The sequence below is a fragment of the Grampus griseus genome (assembly GCF_964374135.1).
Source record: "Grampus griseus genome assembly, chromosome: 2".
Taxonomy (NCBI): Eukaryota; Metazoa; Chordata; class Mammalia; order Artiodactyla; family Delphinidae; genus Grampus; species Grampus griseus.
The window spans coordinates 161,493,678-161,508,830 of record NC_139018.1 but is presented as its reverse complement, the minus strand read 5'-3'; the positions used below and the strand labels follow the sequence as shown (position 1 = coordinate 161,508,830).

The 15,153-nt window shown below is 34.9% G+C and overlaps 1 protein-coding gene across 1 annotated transcript in view; it reads right to left on the bottom strand.

Annotated features, from left to right (window-relative positions):
- The window catches only part of MALRD1 (MAM and LDL receptor class A domain containing 1), a gene marked incomplete at both ends in the record, with an annotated part of 578,033 nt that overhangs the window by 214,547 nt on the left and 348,333 nt on the right, over positions 1–15,153 (bottom strand). The window lies entirely within an intron of this gene.

Genomic DNA, 15,153 nt, shown 5'->3' with positions numbered 1-15,153 from the left:
AAAATTAATTTTCTAAGAAAAATTATTTAAATATCTCCTCTTGAGACAAAAGTTTCCTTCAGCAACAGAATACAAAGAAACTATAAGGGACGCATGCATGCACAGTTGGGGCAAATTATGAACAATAAGATACAAGACGACTGAAACCCAACTGCCACTTCTGAGGTGCCAGAAGCAAAAAGCAGGGGACTGTGCATGATTCCTGCGCACAGCACCACCAAGGGGGTGGGCAGACCACCTAAGCCATTCCTCCAGCCCGACCCCATACCCTCACGCCATTTAAGGGACCCCCTCCCCCACCACCCCCCCGCCTCAGGGAGCGAGCAAGGGAACCTGGCACTCGTTTTCACTCGCTTGTGCTGTAGCATGAGTCCCAATAAAGCCTTGCCTGAATTTCTTGTCTGACCTCTTCTCAATTTCTATTGATTAAAGAGTGCAAGAACCTGGGTCAGTAACACTCTGAATGTGTAAGGTTGGTCTGCTAGCAGTACAATATCCTAATATATGAACAATCCTGGTATAACATGACATGACATGGTATGACATGACATGTAGCATAACCCTAATGACACAAAAAAATGAGACCAAGAGTAAACCAGAATATAAGTCAGTCGAGCACAAGGACAAGGCTTAGACTGTATGTGTTGCTCTTTGCTATTCTGGGCATAGTCCTTATTGGGAATTAGAGGTTAACACATCATGATGATGGATATATAGGAAAGAAAGAGAAAAAATATATAGAATTATGTTTATGGTTACGCCCCCAAAATTAATATTTCAGGGTCCGGTATTGTGTTTTCATGACGAATTCACAAGTAAACTTTGTCACTGAAGCTTATAATCAAAACAGTGGAATAGAAGAGAATATTTAATGGAACGGCATCTAGAAAAGCAAGCAAGATGTTCCAACTGATTTATAGCACACAACTGTGATATACATAATTTACGGATTTCTAAAAAAATGTACACTAAAGAAAAAAGAGAAATGTTTGAAGAGGGGATCTAAAAGAGTTACACATTCATAGACCCATGCTTTAGGGGAACTAATGTTAATAAATGTGGCTGACACCTTGTTCTGTTAAAGGAGAGACAGATCAATCAAGCAGCTCTTCTGTAGAATAACAGAGAGAAAGTAGAACTCTGTATCCGTTACTCTAAAACTAACTTTGCAAAACAACTAACAGTGCATAGACAGAGCTTTCAACATCCTCCCCAAAACAACAAACACATTTTTACACCCAGAGACACACGTAGCTTCTTCACTGAAGGGGATGGGAAAGTCACACTTTCTTAATGGAATTTCGTATCTGTTTAATGACTAAGGAAGAGAAGCTTTTTCAGCGTTAGTCTTTGACTGTCAGTGATGTCTTAGTGATTTGGAACCAAAGGAATTATTAGTTAAATTAAAGATTAAAGTAGAGGGCATCTAACACTTAGCAATATAACAGGCATAGATAAAAGTCTGTTTTAATTAACAAACTTAATTCACTTTGCTAATTTTTCCTATTAGTCGGTTTCAGCAACTCATACACTATGCCAATCCCCAAAAGGGTTTTCAACAAAGAAGGTTGTGTGATCACTTTAACCAATAAAATACAAACCATTTCTTAAATCTGACACCTGGCTTTCTAATAAATGAGATTTAAATAATATACTCATTGTCATTTTATGTGGTAGGAAAAAAATGAGGGTTAAGTCTTTAAGAAAACCAACCATGGATCAACCTAATGATGGGTTATTATAATATATCACTCTAACATATTTGCTCTCATTCAACTCTGGATATAACATACCAAATCATATTCCCACGACTATCAAAAGTATTAATCCAAATGTGCAATGGAGATTTATTTATTTATTGACTTATCCAGCCAGTCCTTTTCATCACTTATTCAGCAAATATTTGATGCTCACACAGTTGCCATATACTACGTTAGACACCAGGAATAAGAAGGTGAAAAGAGAGGAAGCCTACCCTGTGATGGTAATCATTTAATAGAGGTGAGTCATAAAAGTAAATTACCATAAAATTACTATAGAAACATAAAACAGAGCAACTTTTAAAGAAGTGGTTATATATCCATTCCCCCAATTGTTGTTCTGCACACACTGTTGCTTTATTTAGTTAAAATTCTGATAACAATTCTTTCTAAATACTTTAAGAGAAAAATCTCTCAATTCCAATCATGACTTTGCTACTGCCCAAGGATACATTTATGGCGTTCATGTGGTTGTTACGTTCAAGAACCCAAGGCAGTAAACATTTGAAAAGTGAGTAAACACACTAATAACTGTAAAAAATAGACACTAATACGATAATGGTTAAGTTATAGAAATTGAAAAAATACTTTCTTCTTACAATTCAACATTTTACACAACTTTGAATTTATTTCCCGAAAGTATTATGCATATCGATGATTTACCTTATGTATTGCATATTTGTTTTGGCAACATGCTTGTCTTCCTGCTTTATGCCAGTCTCATTCCCTTTGGGTTATGTAAAGAAAGGCAGTAAGGAATGCTAAAAAGATAGAGCCACTTCAAGTTATAGATATGTATTAATGGAGTATAGCCACTTGGAATTTGTTTCATATGTTTGAGGTAAAGATATAAATTAGCCCCAAATTATGAACCAATATTTCTAAAACCAATTGATCAAAACTCTTTCCTCCACTGACACCTTTAACATATTTTGAACCTGTTTCTACAGTTTCTAGGTGAATTTCTGATTTCTATTCCTCCATCAATGTCATACTTATTAAGCCACTAGATTTTCTTCTTCTGGGAAGATTTGAGTGGACTTCCTTTTCTATATTCCTCCTGCTATGAACAACTAAAACCCCCAGAGATCATATATAATTATGTATAAACAGAAGAAGACTCTGAAAAGTGGAGAGAAGGCAGATTAGCTAGGGACCTTGGGACTCAAGGGAGCACAAGGTGGTGTTTCCTAGCTTTTCCTTTTGCATCATATATTCCAAAATTGACACGAAAATCTGACAACCTGGAAATGAAACGTGAGCAGACTACTTTCTTTAGCCAAGGGACCAGGAAAGGGGAAGTCCAGCGAGAATGAAAATATTTAGATAATAATAGCTCTACAACAGCCAAATACCATAGAAAAATTACTATCTGACCCCCACTCCCAATAGCAAAGGCTGACCAGACAGCCTAGACTTTCACCTATATCATGCCCCAAGGGCCCCAAGACCTCTCCTCCCAAGTTTTTTTTTTAAAATGAAGGAAAACTAAAAGAATACATCACCTTTAGACCTACCCTAAAAGAATGGCTAAAGGAACATTTTAAACAGAAAGAAAATGATAAAAAAAAGAAATCTTGGAACACCAGGAAGGAAGAAAAAATAGCAAAGATATTAGTAAATACAATAAAATTTCCTTATCCTCTTTAATTTCTAAGTTATGTTTGATTGGTTAAGAAAAAATTAAAACACTGTCTAATATGATTCTAAATGTATATAAAGGAAATAATTAAGACATAAATATTATAAGTGGGTGAGAATAAAGACATGTAAAGGGAGTTAAGCTTTCTACACTTGAGTTGGTTAAACCTTAACATTAAAATTTAATAGGTCACATTTTTATCCTCAAAATTTTTTTTTATTCTTTTGGTTTTCTCATACATTCACTCTCCCAAATGAATCTTAGAATAATTTAATGCATAACTGAAATATTTAAATATCAAATTATTTTACCCTGAGATATCATTTATGTTTCAACTTGTTTAGGTCTCTTTTCATGCTACTAACTAAAATTTTAGAGTCTTTAATATAAATAGCTTAACACTTATTATAAATTTATCTCTAGATATATTACAGTGTGTGTTATAATGGTGATACTTCTCCATTACTGTTTTCTGACTACTGATAATACAAAGAAACAATCATATTGTCAGGATGGTGAGCTAACGATGGCTGGTGGCTCCATCACCCACTATCAATCCTGAAAAACTATGGAATCTATTGGGAAGGATGGATTTGGGGAACAGTAAAAGGAAAAGAAAGGGGGGGAAGGAAGGAAGGAGGGAAGGAAGGAAGGGAGGGAGGGAGGGAGGGAGGGAAGGAGGGAGGAAGGAAGAAAAGAAGGAAGAAAGGAAGAAAGAGACAAAAACTGAGAAACACCTGGGAAGGCTATACGTTGTCTTGAACACGGGTGTCGAATAGTGGGGGTGGTGATGGTGGTGGTTTGCAGCAGTCTGGGGAAGAAGGGGGCTGAAAATAGCAATAAGAGTGTAGGTTGTAGTCGAGAGCTCCTGTATGATCATGTTTTCCTTCCTCCTTGCTTGGAACAATGCTTGCCAGACTCTTCAGAAAACAGTAATTCAACTTCAGGCTGTAATTTCTGTGAGGTATCAAAGCAGTTAAAAACCTTGCTCAAATGAAGAGGTGATAAGTCCACTCTTCCTACACAATTCCCCTTAAAATTCTTAGGGATGTGAATTACAATCTACAGAGTTTGCCACCTACACTTCTGCTTCCAATATTTAAAGGTTCAAATGATGATAGGAGAAGAGATGCTGCCCAGTGGAAACTAATGGAAGTGATCAATAGTTGTTTTGTGGTACTTAGGTCTCTCTGCTGTAAGGCTCACCCTTCATTCACATTTCCTTAAATTCACCTGGATGGACACAGGCAAAGGGCTGGTATTCTGCTTTTTCCTAAATCACCGGAGAGCACCTCACATTACTATAGATGCAAGAGTTCACAGGCCAAAGTAACTGGACTGTAAGAGGCCAAATATCTACTAGAGGATGAGAATAAACTGAACAACATATAACATCTAAAGCAGAATTTTAAAAACAGATGGAATCAGAGTTTTAAAAGGCTTTGTGCAAGGTTTCCTCTGCTGGGCAAAAGCTTTTAAGTTTAATTAGGTCCCATTTGTTTATTTTTGTTTTTATTTTCCTTATTCTAGGAGACGGATCCAAAAAAATATTGCTGTGATTTATGTCAAAGAGTGTTCTGCCTAGTTTTCCTCTAGTTTTATAGTATTCGGTCTTGCATTTAGGTCTTTAATCTATTTTGAGTTTATTTTTGTATATGGTGCTAGAGAATGTTCTAATTTCTTGGATAATGATGCCTTTTAAGATACAACAAAACACCAAGGACATGATCTATGAAAAAAATAATTGTTAAACTGGAGTTCATTAAAATTAGAAACTTCTAGCCTGTGAAAGTTAAAATCAAAAGAATTAGAGACAAGCCACAAACTGGGGGAAAATATTTGTAAAAAATATTTCTGAGAAAGACTGTTATCCAAAATACACAAAAACGCCTAAAACTCAAAAATAAAACAAACAACCTGATTTAAAAATAGGGCGAAGACCTTAACAGATACCCCACCAAGGATGATATAGCAAATACACATATAAAAGGATGCCCCACATTATATGTCATTAGAGAAAAGCAAATTGAAACAGTAATGATATACTACTGCACAGAGGAGAAAGGCCAAAATCCAGATCACTGACAACACCAAACGCTGGTAAGGAAGTACAGCAACAGGAATTCTCAGATTGCTAGTGGAAATGCCAAAAGCCAAATAGTAGAGCTACTTTGGAAGACATTTTGGCAGCTTCTTACAAAACTAGTCATACTCTTATCATATGATCCAGCAATCTCACTCCTGGGTATTTATCCAAAGATTGCAAACTTATTTCCATACAAAAACTTGCACATGGATGTTTATAGCAACTTTATTCAGAATCGTCAAAACTCAGAAGAAACCAAGATGTCCTTCAGTAGGTGAATGGATAAATAAACTGTGGTGCATTCTTACAATGGGATTTTTTTTTCAGTGCTAAAACGAAATGAGCCATCAAGCCATGGAGGAAACGTAAATGCATATTACTAAGTGAAAAATGCCAATCTGGAAAAGCTACATACTATATGATTTCAACTATTGTAGGAAAGGCAAAATCATGCAGACAGTAAAAGGATCAGTGGTCACCAGGAGGAGGGGGAGAAGAGATGAAGAGACAAAGCACATATGATTTTTAGGACAGTGAAAATATTCAGCATGGTATTACATATACCACTATATACTTTTGTCCATACCCATAGAATGTACACCACCAAGAGTGAACCCTAAAGTAATGGACTTTGGGTGATGATGACGTATCCAAGTAGGTTTAATATACTTAGTAAAAAAAAAATGTACCATTTTGGTGAGTGATGTTGATCATGAGGGAGACAGGGAGTAGACGGGAAATCTCATTTGTTGTAAACCTAAAATTGTTCTTTAAAAAATAGTTTTTTTTTTTTTTTTAAAAAGAAACTACCAGAAATCTTAAGGAAGTTTAAGAAGTAGTCGAAATGGGTAATTTGAGAACATGAAGGATTGAGGGATATTAAAAAATAATTGATTTCAGAAAATAACTGAACTAGGATTGAAACTTCTAGAAGCCAAATATGAGATATGAAAGATGATATGGAATTATTATCTCAAAATACAGTATGTGTCCTACTGATATGCCTCCAGGCTGTGAAGTCAGACAGTCAGGTTGAAACCTGAGCTCTGCCCCTACTAGCAGTTATTTCACCTATAAAATGGAGAGTAAATGTGTTTACCTCACAGCATTGCTGTGAGGATTAAAATAAGTAATGTTAACAGAGAACCTACATTAGTTGTTGGTATTATATTGTAACAATATTTACTACTAACAAATGTAAAAATGCTAAATGCAAAAATAAAAAGAATTAAACATTATGAGTGAAAAGATAAGAGATGTGAGTAGATTTAGAAAGTCCACATTTGAATGCAAGAGTTCCAGGAAAAAAGAGAGAATAGATTTTGGAGAAGCAATAATCAGAAAGAACCATAAACGAAATTTCTGAGATAGGAACAGCTCAAGGTTTTAAGATCAAGGCACTTCCTGGTGAAATCTCTAAACTCAGAGTTTAAAAGAAAATGTCTCAAACTTCCAGAAATAGGAAGTAGTTGACTTACAAAAAATGAGAATTATATTGGTAATCAGGGTCCTCTCAACTAAAATACTAAGTATAGAAAACAGTGGAACAAAATTTTCAGGCTTCTGAGGAAAACAAAGCAGAAGCAAAAGAAAACAAAGGCTAAACAAAAATGGTGATCCTAGAACCTACACCTAAGCCAACAGATCTGTGTTAACTACAAAGGTAAAAGCATAAAAATTGTGTTCTTGTCCTTTTGAGGGGCTTGTCATTTATTCCTGCTGTGGAAAGGTCTAGAACAAATCACACTCCCTTTGCCAATATTCATAGCACCTCTAATGTTAGAAGGATCATTATATTCACTCTGATATACTCTAGAATACCACTGCCATGAAAATTGTCATGACATTCTGGAAAAGCCAGAACTATAGAGATGGTAAACATATCAGTGGCCGCCAGTGATTCAGGGTGTGTGAAGGGAATTGAATAGTAAAGCACGGGGGATCTTTTAAGGCCGTGAAACTTTTCTGCAGAGCATTATAATGGTAAATGTAAGACACCGAGCATTTGTCAAAACCCACAGAATTTTACAGTAAGAAAGTAACCTTAATGTATGCAATTAAAAAAACATCTTTAGGAGGTTGCAATATCCCAGGAAGGAAGGCAAAATGTGACCCAACTATATAAATGTATTACAAATGTATGAAACAAGGTCATTGAGGCTAAGACTCACGTCTATTGCAACAGAAAAATGGTATTAAGGAAAAATAGAAGATCTGAATAAAGTATGGACTTCAGTCACTAATAATGTATTACACTGGTTCATTAATTGTGACAAACATGTCATCCTAATAATGTAAGATATTAATAATGGGGGAACTTGGGTGTGGGGTATACAGGAACTCTCTGTGCAATCTTTGAAACAATTACATGAATCTAAAACTATTCTAAAATAAAACATTTAAATAAATGTCATTTTAAGATATATAAATGTATATATCTATATAAAAATATATAGTGTAATTTCCACGAGTAACTAAAAATTATTAAGTCAAATTTGAGAAAGTCAGAAAAAGTAAGAACTATAAGAACTATTTGATCTCTACTCATTTTTAAGATAATAAAGCACAGCTTCCAAATATTCCACTTAAATAAAACTTTCTTTTTGTGTTTGGCATGTTCATGAATTATTTTTGCTATTAATTTTTTTGAAATTTCATCAACTTTTAAAAAATTTAAAATACTTTTAAATAAACATAATGCTCACAAAACATTAAGCACATAAAAAAGATGCAATGTCGTACAGGAATCATTCTGAACCAAAGTCATTTAATACATGTTTGGTCCTAATCACTGGTATAGCAACCAAATTTTGTCTTCTGCCTCTAGATAAGACTAAAATATTGATTAATGATGCCACATGGTACTAAAACCCTTCATTGCCATAATAAAATATTTTTAAATATCTTTTAAGAAATGGAAAGGAGTGGCTGGAATTTAGTATAATATCTGTATCTAGCAGATAAATATTGATAATTCTTTAAATCATCTAAATATTAAGTATTTGAAAAAGTAAATACTAGAAATTTATAGTCTTTAAACCTCCAAACATTTTCAAATATTTAAAGTTTATATATAGTTTAATCCTATTTTGAATTTTCAAAAATAGAATGAAATCAAGTACAGGCTATTTTAAATGTGCATCAAATCTCTTCCACAGAAATATCTTGCAAACAGCTATTTTTCTGGGAGTAAAATCTGTGGTCAGTGGCTCTTGTGCTTACAGGAGGTTTTCTGCTCTGACAGAATGATTTTGAAGTTTTGACTAATATGCTCACTGAACAGACACGTGTGGTTTTAGACGTACATTCGCTGAAAACATTTTAAACAGTATGTCCTCATGTTTTCCTAGAATAATGCTCCTTTAAATTTAAAACATTTATTTCTTGATAATTTTCTTTAAAATTTTAGGCAACCAATATGGGGGTCTTAGGCAAGGTAGGCAGTTTAATGCAAAGCACAGAGATCAATAAAGCTGCAGTTGTATAATTTCTTACAATCACTGTTTTGTTTTTTTTTTCTTCACTGTTGTTTTGTTTTTTTTGTTTTTTTTCTTACCATTCCAATCTTTCTGTTTTCCAGGGTTTCCAACTACAGAATCATAACATCATTTACGCTGTACAAGATGGAAAGTTTAGTTTCTCTTTCATTCATACACATACACAAATTTGACATATATATTTCCCAGTATGAGTGATTATCTTTTTCCCTTCAAATGTCACCTTGGAGAAACCTTCCCAGGACCTTCAGGGTGGGTTCCCTTCTCACGCATATGGCATCACCCTGCTTTAATGTTTATTGCACTTTCACCTCTCGTTTTCCAGTATCATCTCGTGTTTTAATTATTTCAATAATTCTTCATTGTCTGTCTTCACCACTACAAGTTAAAGTCCATGAGGACAAAAGCTTTCTCCATCTTATTAACCTCTGCATCTCCCATGCCTTTGGCACCGTGTAGGCACTATAAAAGCATTTGTTTAATCAATGAATACATACTTAATTCAAACTGGGGAATTAAGATGTTGCGTGGAACTGTTAGTCCTGGCTGAAAATAGCCTTCTTTATAAAAATTCTACTGGATTTCCGATTCTTTCTCTGATATAGGTAAAAACTAGTTTTAATGTGTTTAAATTGAATACCTTGTCATAACAAACATTTAAAAATCCACTAACAGGTATGTTCTCTAAACAGTGAGTTACTATATTCATAGAGGTAATTTCCTCAGACATAAACTGTAATTGTTTTAAATCTTAGTTGACACAAAAAGGAGTAAGAATTATTTATAATAAGAAATAGGCTGTGGAGCTGATTGTTCTGACAAAGTTACATTCAGAATGAGTCTTGCGAGGTCTTTACTCACTTTAAAGAAAGGGCTCGCTAACCCAATAAAACTTCCCAATCTATGATATTCAAGGTGATTTCCTACTTAGTGGTTGATGGCTTGTTTCTACTGTCTTTCACACTACCTTTGGTTCCTGAAGGAGAAAAACATTCATATGGTTGAACATAGAAGAATAATGGGAAAAAATAAAAAATGAGGAGTATTTAGGAAGCATCTGGCAGGAAGAATAATAAGAGGTGGCAGCAAGGTCTGGAACAGAATGTCAGTCATGAATGATTGTATGGCATGCTGCCATTCATGAGGGCTGATAACCACTCGATGCAAACAGAACAGCATTTTATGACAAAATTATTGGACATAACTCAGCTCACTGTCTTCCTCCAGGGGTGGGGAATAATGAGAGAGAGAATAAAACAAACATATGTGTGTGAAACAGCAAATGTGTACAGAGCAATGACAAACCTCAAGGTAAGATCCTTGTGCAAAGTTTTCTTCCAAAAGGGACACGGGTATACAGTGTTTATACAATGTGAATAATGGTCTTTCAGTAGAGTACTTAAAAAATAAAATTCCCAATTTAAAATAGTAAATAGTAGGCACAAAATTATAGGTATAAAGGTATTACTACCCAGAAAAATATATATTATGTGTGTATAAAGAAAGAGAATGTCTGACTTGCATAAATCATTGGATTCACCAAAACAGGAATGCTGTTTGGTATTTAACAAAGTCAAATATATCCACACTTTTACTCTGAAAATATATTAACGAAATAAAAAGTAAATTGAATAAAGGATTACAAACCTAAAATCTGAGCATAAAGATGAAAGATAATATTAGTATGAGAATTAAATTAATAACAAAAGAATAAGTCTAGTCATCAATTCACACGGGATAGGAATTAAGTAGGATAAACAAAGGTTTATTAATTACAGATTAGAACTCCAACATGATAAAATGAATTTATCATTTTTCTACTTACTTAACCCGTATACTGAGTATCAAGTCTAGGTTAGACACCCTTCTATTTGCTGATAAAATGTTATAATGATAGAAACACAACCTAATATTCAGCTTGTTTTAAATAATCTCAAAGCAGACATGTTTAACTTGCTCACTACATTTTAATATTCCCTATTGCAAGTAATGAAAGAAATGAATAGCTATGATTCACATGAATGTTGAATTTTAATTTAAGTCAATTATTATTAGGTTCTTGTATAGGCCATTAATTGACACGGGTGTCAAGAAGAAAAGTAAGAAGCTGTTATGATTTAAGGGACTCACAAATAAATGGAAACAAAACCACCATGCAACTATTTAACTTGAATGTGAGCAAATCCTATTATATTACAGAAAAATAATATAGTACTTTGGTGAGGTTTCAGTAAACTGAAGGACCTGTGTGAAATTAGGAAGGTGTGATAAAGAGTATAGCATTTGAACTGGGCTTTGAAACCGAACAGAATATCACCAAGTACATAAAGTATATGAGGACATTCCAAGTAAAGAAAATCACATGACTGCAGACAGTGGGATATGGAAGTACTGGAATATTTGGGGAACCCTGAATAGTCTGATATGGTTAGAATATCAAAAGTATGTTAAAGACTGAGGATGTAAGACTCAGACATAGAGACCAAGACCATACAATGGAAAGTGTCTTTAATTCCTTTGTGAGGGTTTAAGAGCTCAATCCTATAGCCAATGGAAAGCCACCTAAAATTTTTTTTTTTAAAGTTCTCCTAACTAGGGATCAAACCTGGGGCCCAGCAGTGAGAGTGCCAAATCCCAACAACTGGACCACCAGGGAATTCCCTACAATTTTTAAATAAGGGAGTAACCTGACCAGATCTGCTTTAGAAAGATCTGCTCTTTAGTAGAAAGAGCTGAAGACCCTGGGCAGGATGGATTCATGGCAATTAATCCTGGAGCGATGGAGGAAAGAAATGGATGCAATATATAAGTAGACTGGGATAGGGCAGGTGTCATCAAGAAGGTATGAAATGTGGGGAGCAAAGGCTGAGGGCTCTAAGAGTAGATATTTCTATGGAATGAATGGGAGACATATGGGGCTGCACTGAAGATCTAGTTGAAATTGGAAATCAAATTCCTAATGGAACTGATATAATACACAGCTTTCTCAGTAGTCCAAAAGCAAAAACTAGAAATCAGATAAAGATTGTGGAAAATGTGGATGTAAAGTGTGTAAAGCAGAGCTGAGAAAACTTAGGGCTACAGCATTTGTCAGAAGAAGGCACATGCTTAGAAATCAGCCTTTTCATACAGAGTGACTCTGAATCTTAGCTGTGTCACTTACTAGTGGGTGACTTTGGGCAATCACTCAATTTATTCCAGCCTCTGTTTCCTTAGCTGTGAAATGGAGATGACAGCAAAACTCATTCACAACCCTTTATTTCAAACCTCTATGACAAAAAATGAGATTTTTTAATTCAGAATTTTTCAAAATTTGGGCAGATATTATGGTTCACATACTATATTTTAGGTGTATATCCAGCAAGTTTATACTATCAATTCCCTAATAAAATATATGAATACTTTGGAAGTAAAATATATGACTATTTACATTCAATGGGATAAATAAAGACTACCAATAGCCTCATGTCAGTTTGTATCAGGTTTTCATGTTGAGTGAGTTAAAATGTTTTTTAAAAAATTTCAGAGCTTTTTATATTTTGAATTTATAGGTAGGGTAGTGTGTGAACCGGTAGCATCTAATTCATAGGGCTGTGATGATTAAAAGAGTATGTAAAGTATATGTAAAGGATTTTGAAGATCATCTACCACACGGGAAATGATAGCTCTTACGATGGGGATGATGGCTGTGACCATGACAAAGAAGAGGCAGAGATTAAGAGAATAAGGAGGATTGGGGGTCACCATGAGATAGAAGATAATGATTAGTAATTTGAGAAATAAAGTAACAAAAGGTAGTATTCAGAGATTAGTATTTCAGAGTTAAAGAATTCAGAATTAGAGCAATTTCAAGTAAAGAAATGTTTTCCAAGGTGTTGCTGGAAGCAGGTAAACATATTGCTTGTGCTTTATAAAGAAGGAATACCTTTGAGGAAATTAACAAAAAATGTAGCATGTAGTGAAAAGTAGGTAAAATTTTTAGAGACTGTCCATCCACTCACCTCCTAATCACCAGCACTTCATCTCCCAAAGGTTCTCTCTCCCTACCTGAAGAAGACATGAAGGTAGTAATGGAAAGTGCTATTAGGTCAAACTGTTCTTTATTCTGTCCACAAGGGGGGGACATTGACCTAGAACAGTTGACACTGGTTGGAGCTTCTCGACAGGTGGTGAGCTCCTGATGTTTCTAGTTCAGGAAGTTATTGTATGTGATTTGATATGTGGCCATCTTGCACATGTATGTGTATGGGTCTATGTAGTATACATATGTATCTTTTGGGGATGAACTCATTCATGGGAAATTCCATGTCTTATTTCTCTGTGTTCCTCTATCAAAGATGCCTAGTACAATTTGTCTTATATAGAAGATGCTCAATAAATCATAAAATAACTGATCCTCTTTGGCTTTCACGCGTATGTACTGCATATAAATTATAATAATACTAATATAGGAGCTACAATTACACTGGGGTCTTAGGTACAGTCTCTATGATGCTCATAACAATCCTGAAAAGTACCTATTATGAATCCATTTTATAAATAAGAAAACTGAGGCTCAGAGTACTTAGGACTCTTGAGACTGAGAACACATACCAAGAAATGTAAGGATAGAGCAGAGGTTGGACTCAGACTTGTCTGAATCTAATGCTCATGCCACCACCTGCTACCTGGAACAGGAAAGCCACGCTAACAAGAGGCCTAATGCCGTATGGTTTAAGCCTCTGCGAAGCCAAATGGAATATTTCTCTTTAAAAAGGTAATAACAGGGCTTCCCTGGTGGCGCAGTGGTTGAGAGTCCGCCTGCCGATGCAGGGGACACGGGTTTGTGCCCTGGTCCGGGAAGATCCCACATGCCGCGGAGCAGCTAGGCCCGTGAGCCATGGCCACTGAGCCTGTGGTCTGCAACGGGAAAGGCCACAACAGTGAGAGGCCCGCGTACCACACAAAAAAATAAATAAATAAAAGGTAATAACAACACTCAGTCTATAATTTATTATCTGGACATTTTAACTGCTGAAATGCCAGGGTAAGAACTAAAAAATGAAAGTTTAATTTGGTTTAGCCTTTCAATTTATTATGCATATAAAAAATATGAGAGACATGCTCATTAAGGTTTAATATAAAGAGCTGTGCATGTCCCTTGAAGCCTCAGACAATAGTACCAAGACCCAAATGCCTATGAATGGCGGATTAATTACTCAGCAATAAATGGTAAGACGTTTACTAAGGACAATAAGAAATAATTATCGCATTTATTTATTCATGTCCTTGTTCCAAGGATGAAAGGTGGGGATACTAGAGTATAACAAGATGAAACTAAGTGATAAAAACGTGGTTAAGGGAAAACTCATGCGGTAAAAATTGGGCAAATCCTAGTACACTGACCTAGACGTTGGCCGCAGATATTCCTCGTAGTCACAACTGTTAGTAAAAAGAAGCTGCAAACACACACACGATCTAAAAGAGGCGGGTAATTAGAAAAGGGAGAACATATTTAAAAGGATGAAAAAAACATAAAGTTCTATCCATAGATTTGAGGGGCTAGAATTTCCTCTCATCTATGAAAAGAAGTATTCCAAAACTGCTTGTGGGCTTAGCAGTAAACAATGTCACAACTTCCAAGAATGACGTTTCGATGGGAGGACAGTGCTGCTTTCTCTAGGTATTTCCTATCCCTTAAACCACATGGTAAGTGATAAATGAATTAAAATCTCTCACTATTTTCAAACTTGACTTATCTATACTTACTTTATTCTGAGCACAATGGAGTATAATGGAAATAACCCAGATCTGTACTAATTAGGTATGTTTTTCAACCACTACGAGCCTCATTTTCCTCATCTGAAAACTATCATATTAACCTTGCAGTCTTTTGTAAGGACTGGAGATCAAGTGCTTGAAGCATCTAACACAATGTCCGACATAGAAGACATTCACATTTTATCAATATATGTTCATACGTGAATATTTTATTATTAAGATCTATAGTAAATTAAAAATATATTTTTAAAATATAAATCATAATTGTTTAAACAGTAACATCTCTCACCCTATTTATTTCCAGTGAGATGTTTTGGGAGTGAGATGAAGAAAAATAAAAATAAGAAAAAAATATATATATATACATCTTCATACTCAAGAATTAGATTAGTGCCCTAGGATTTGGTG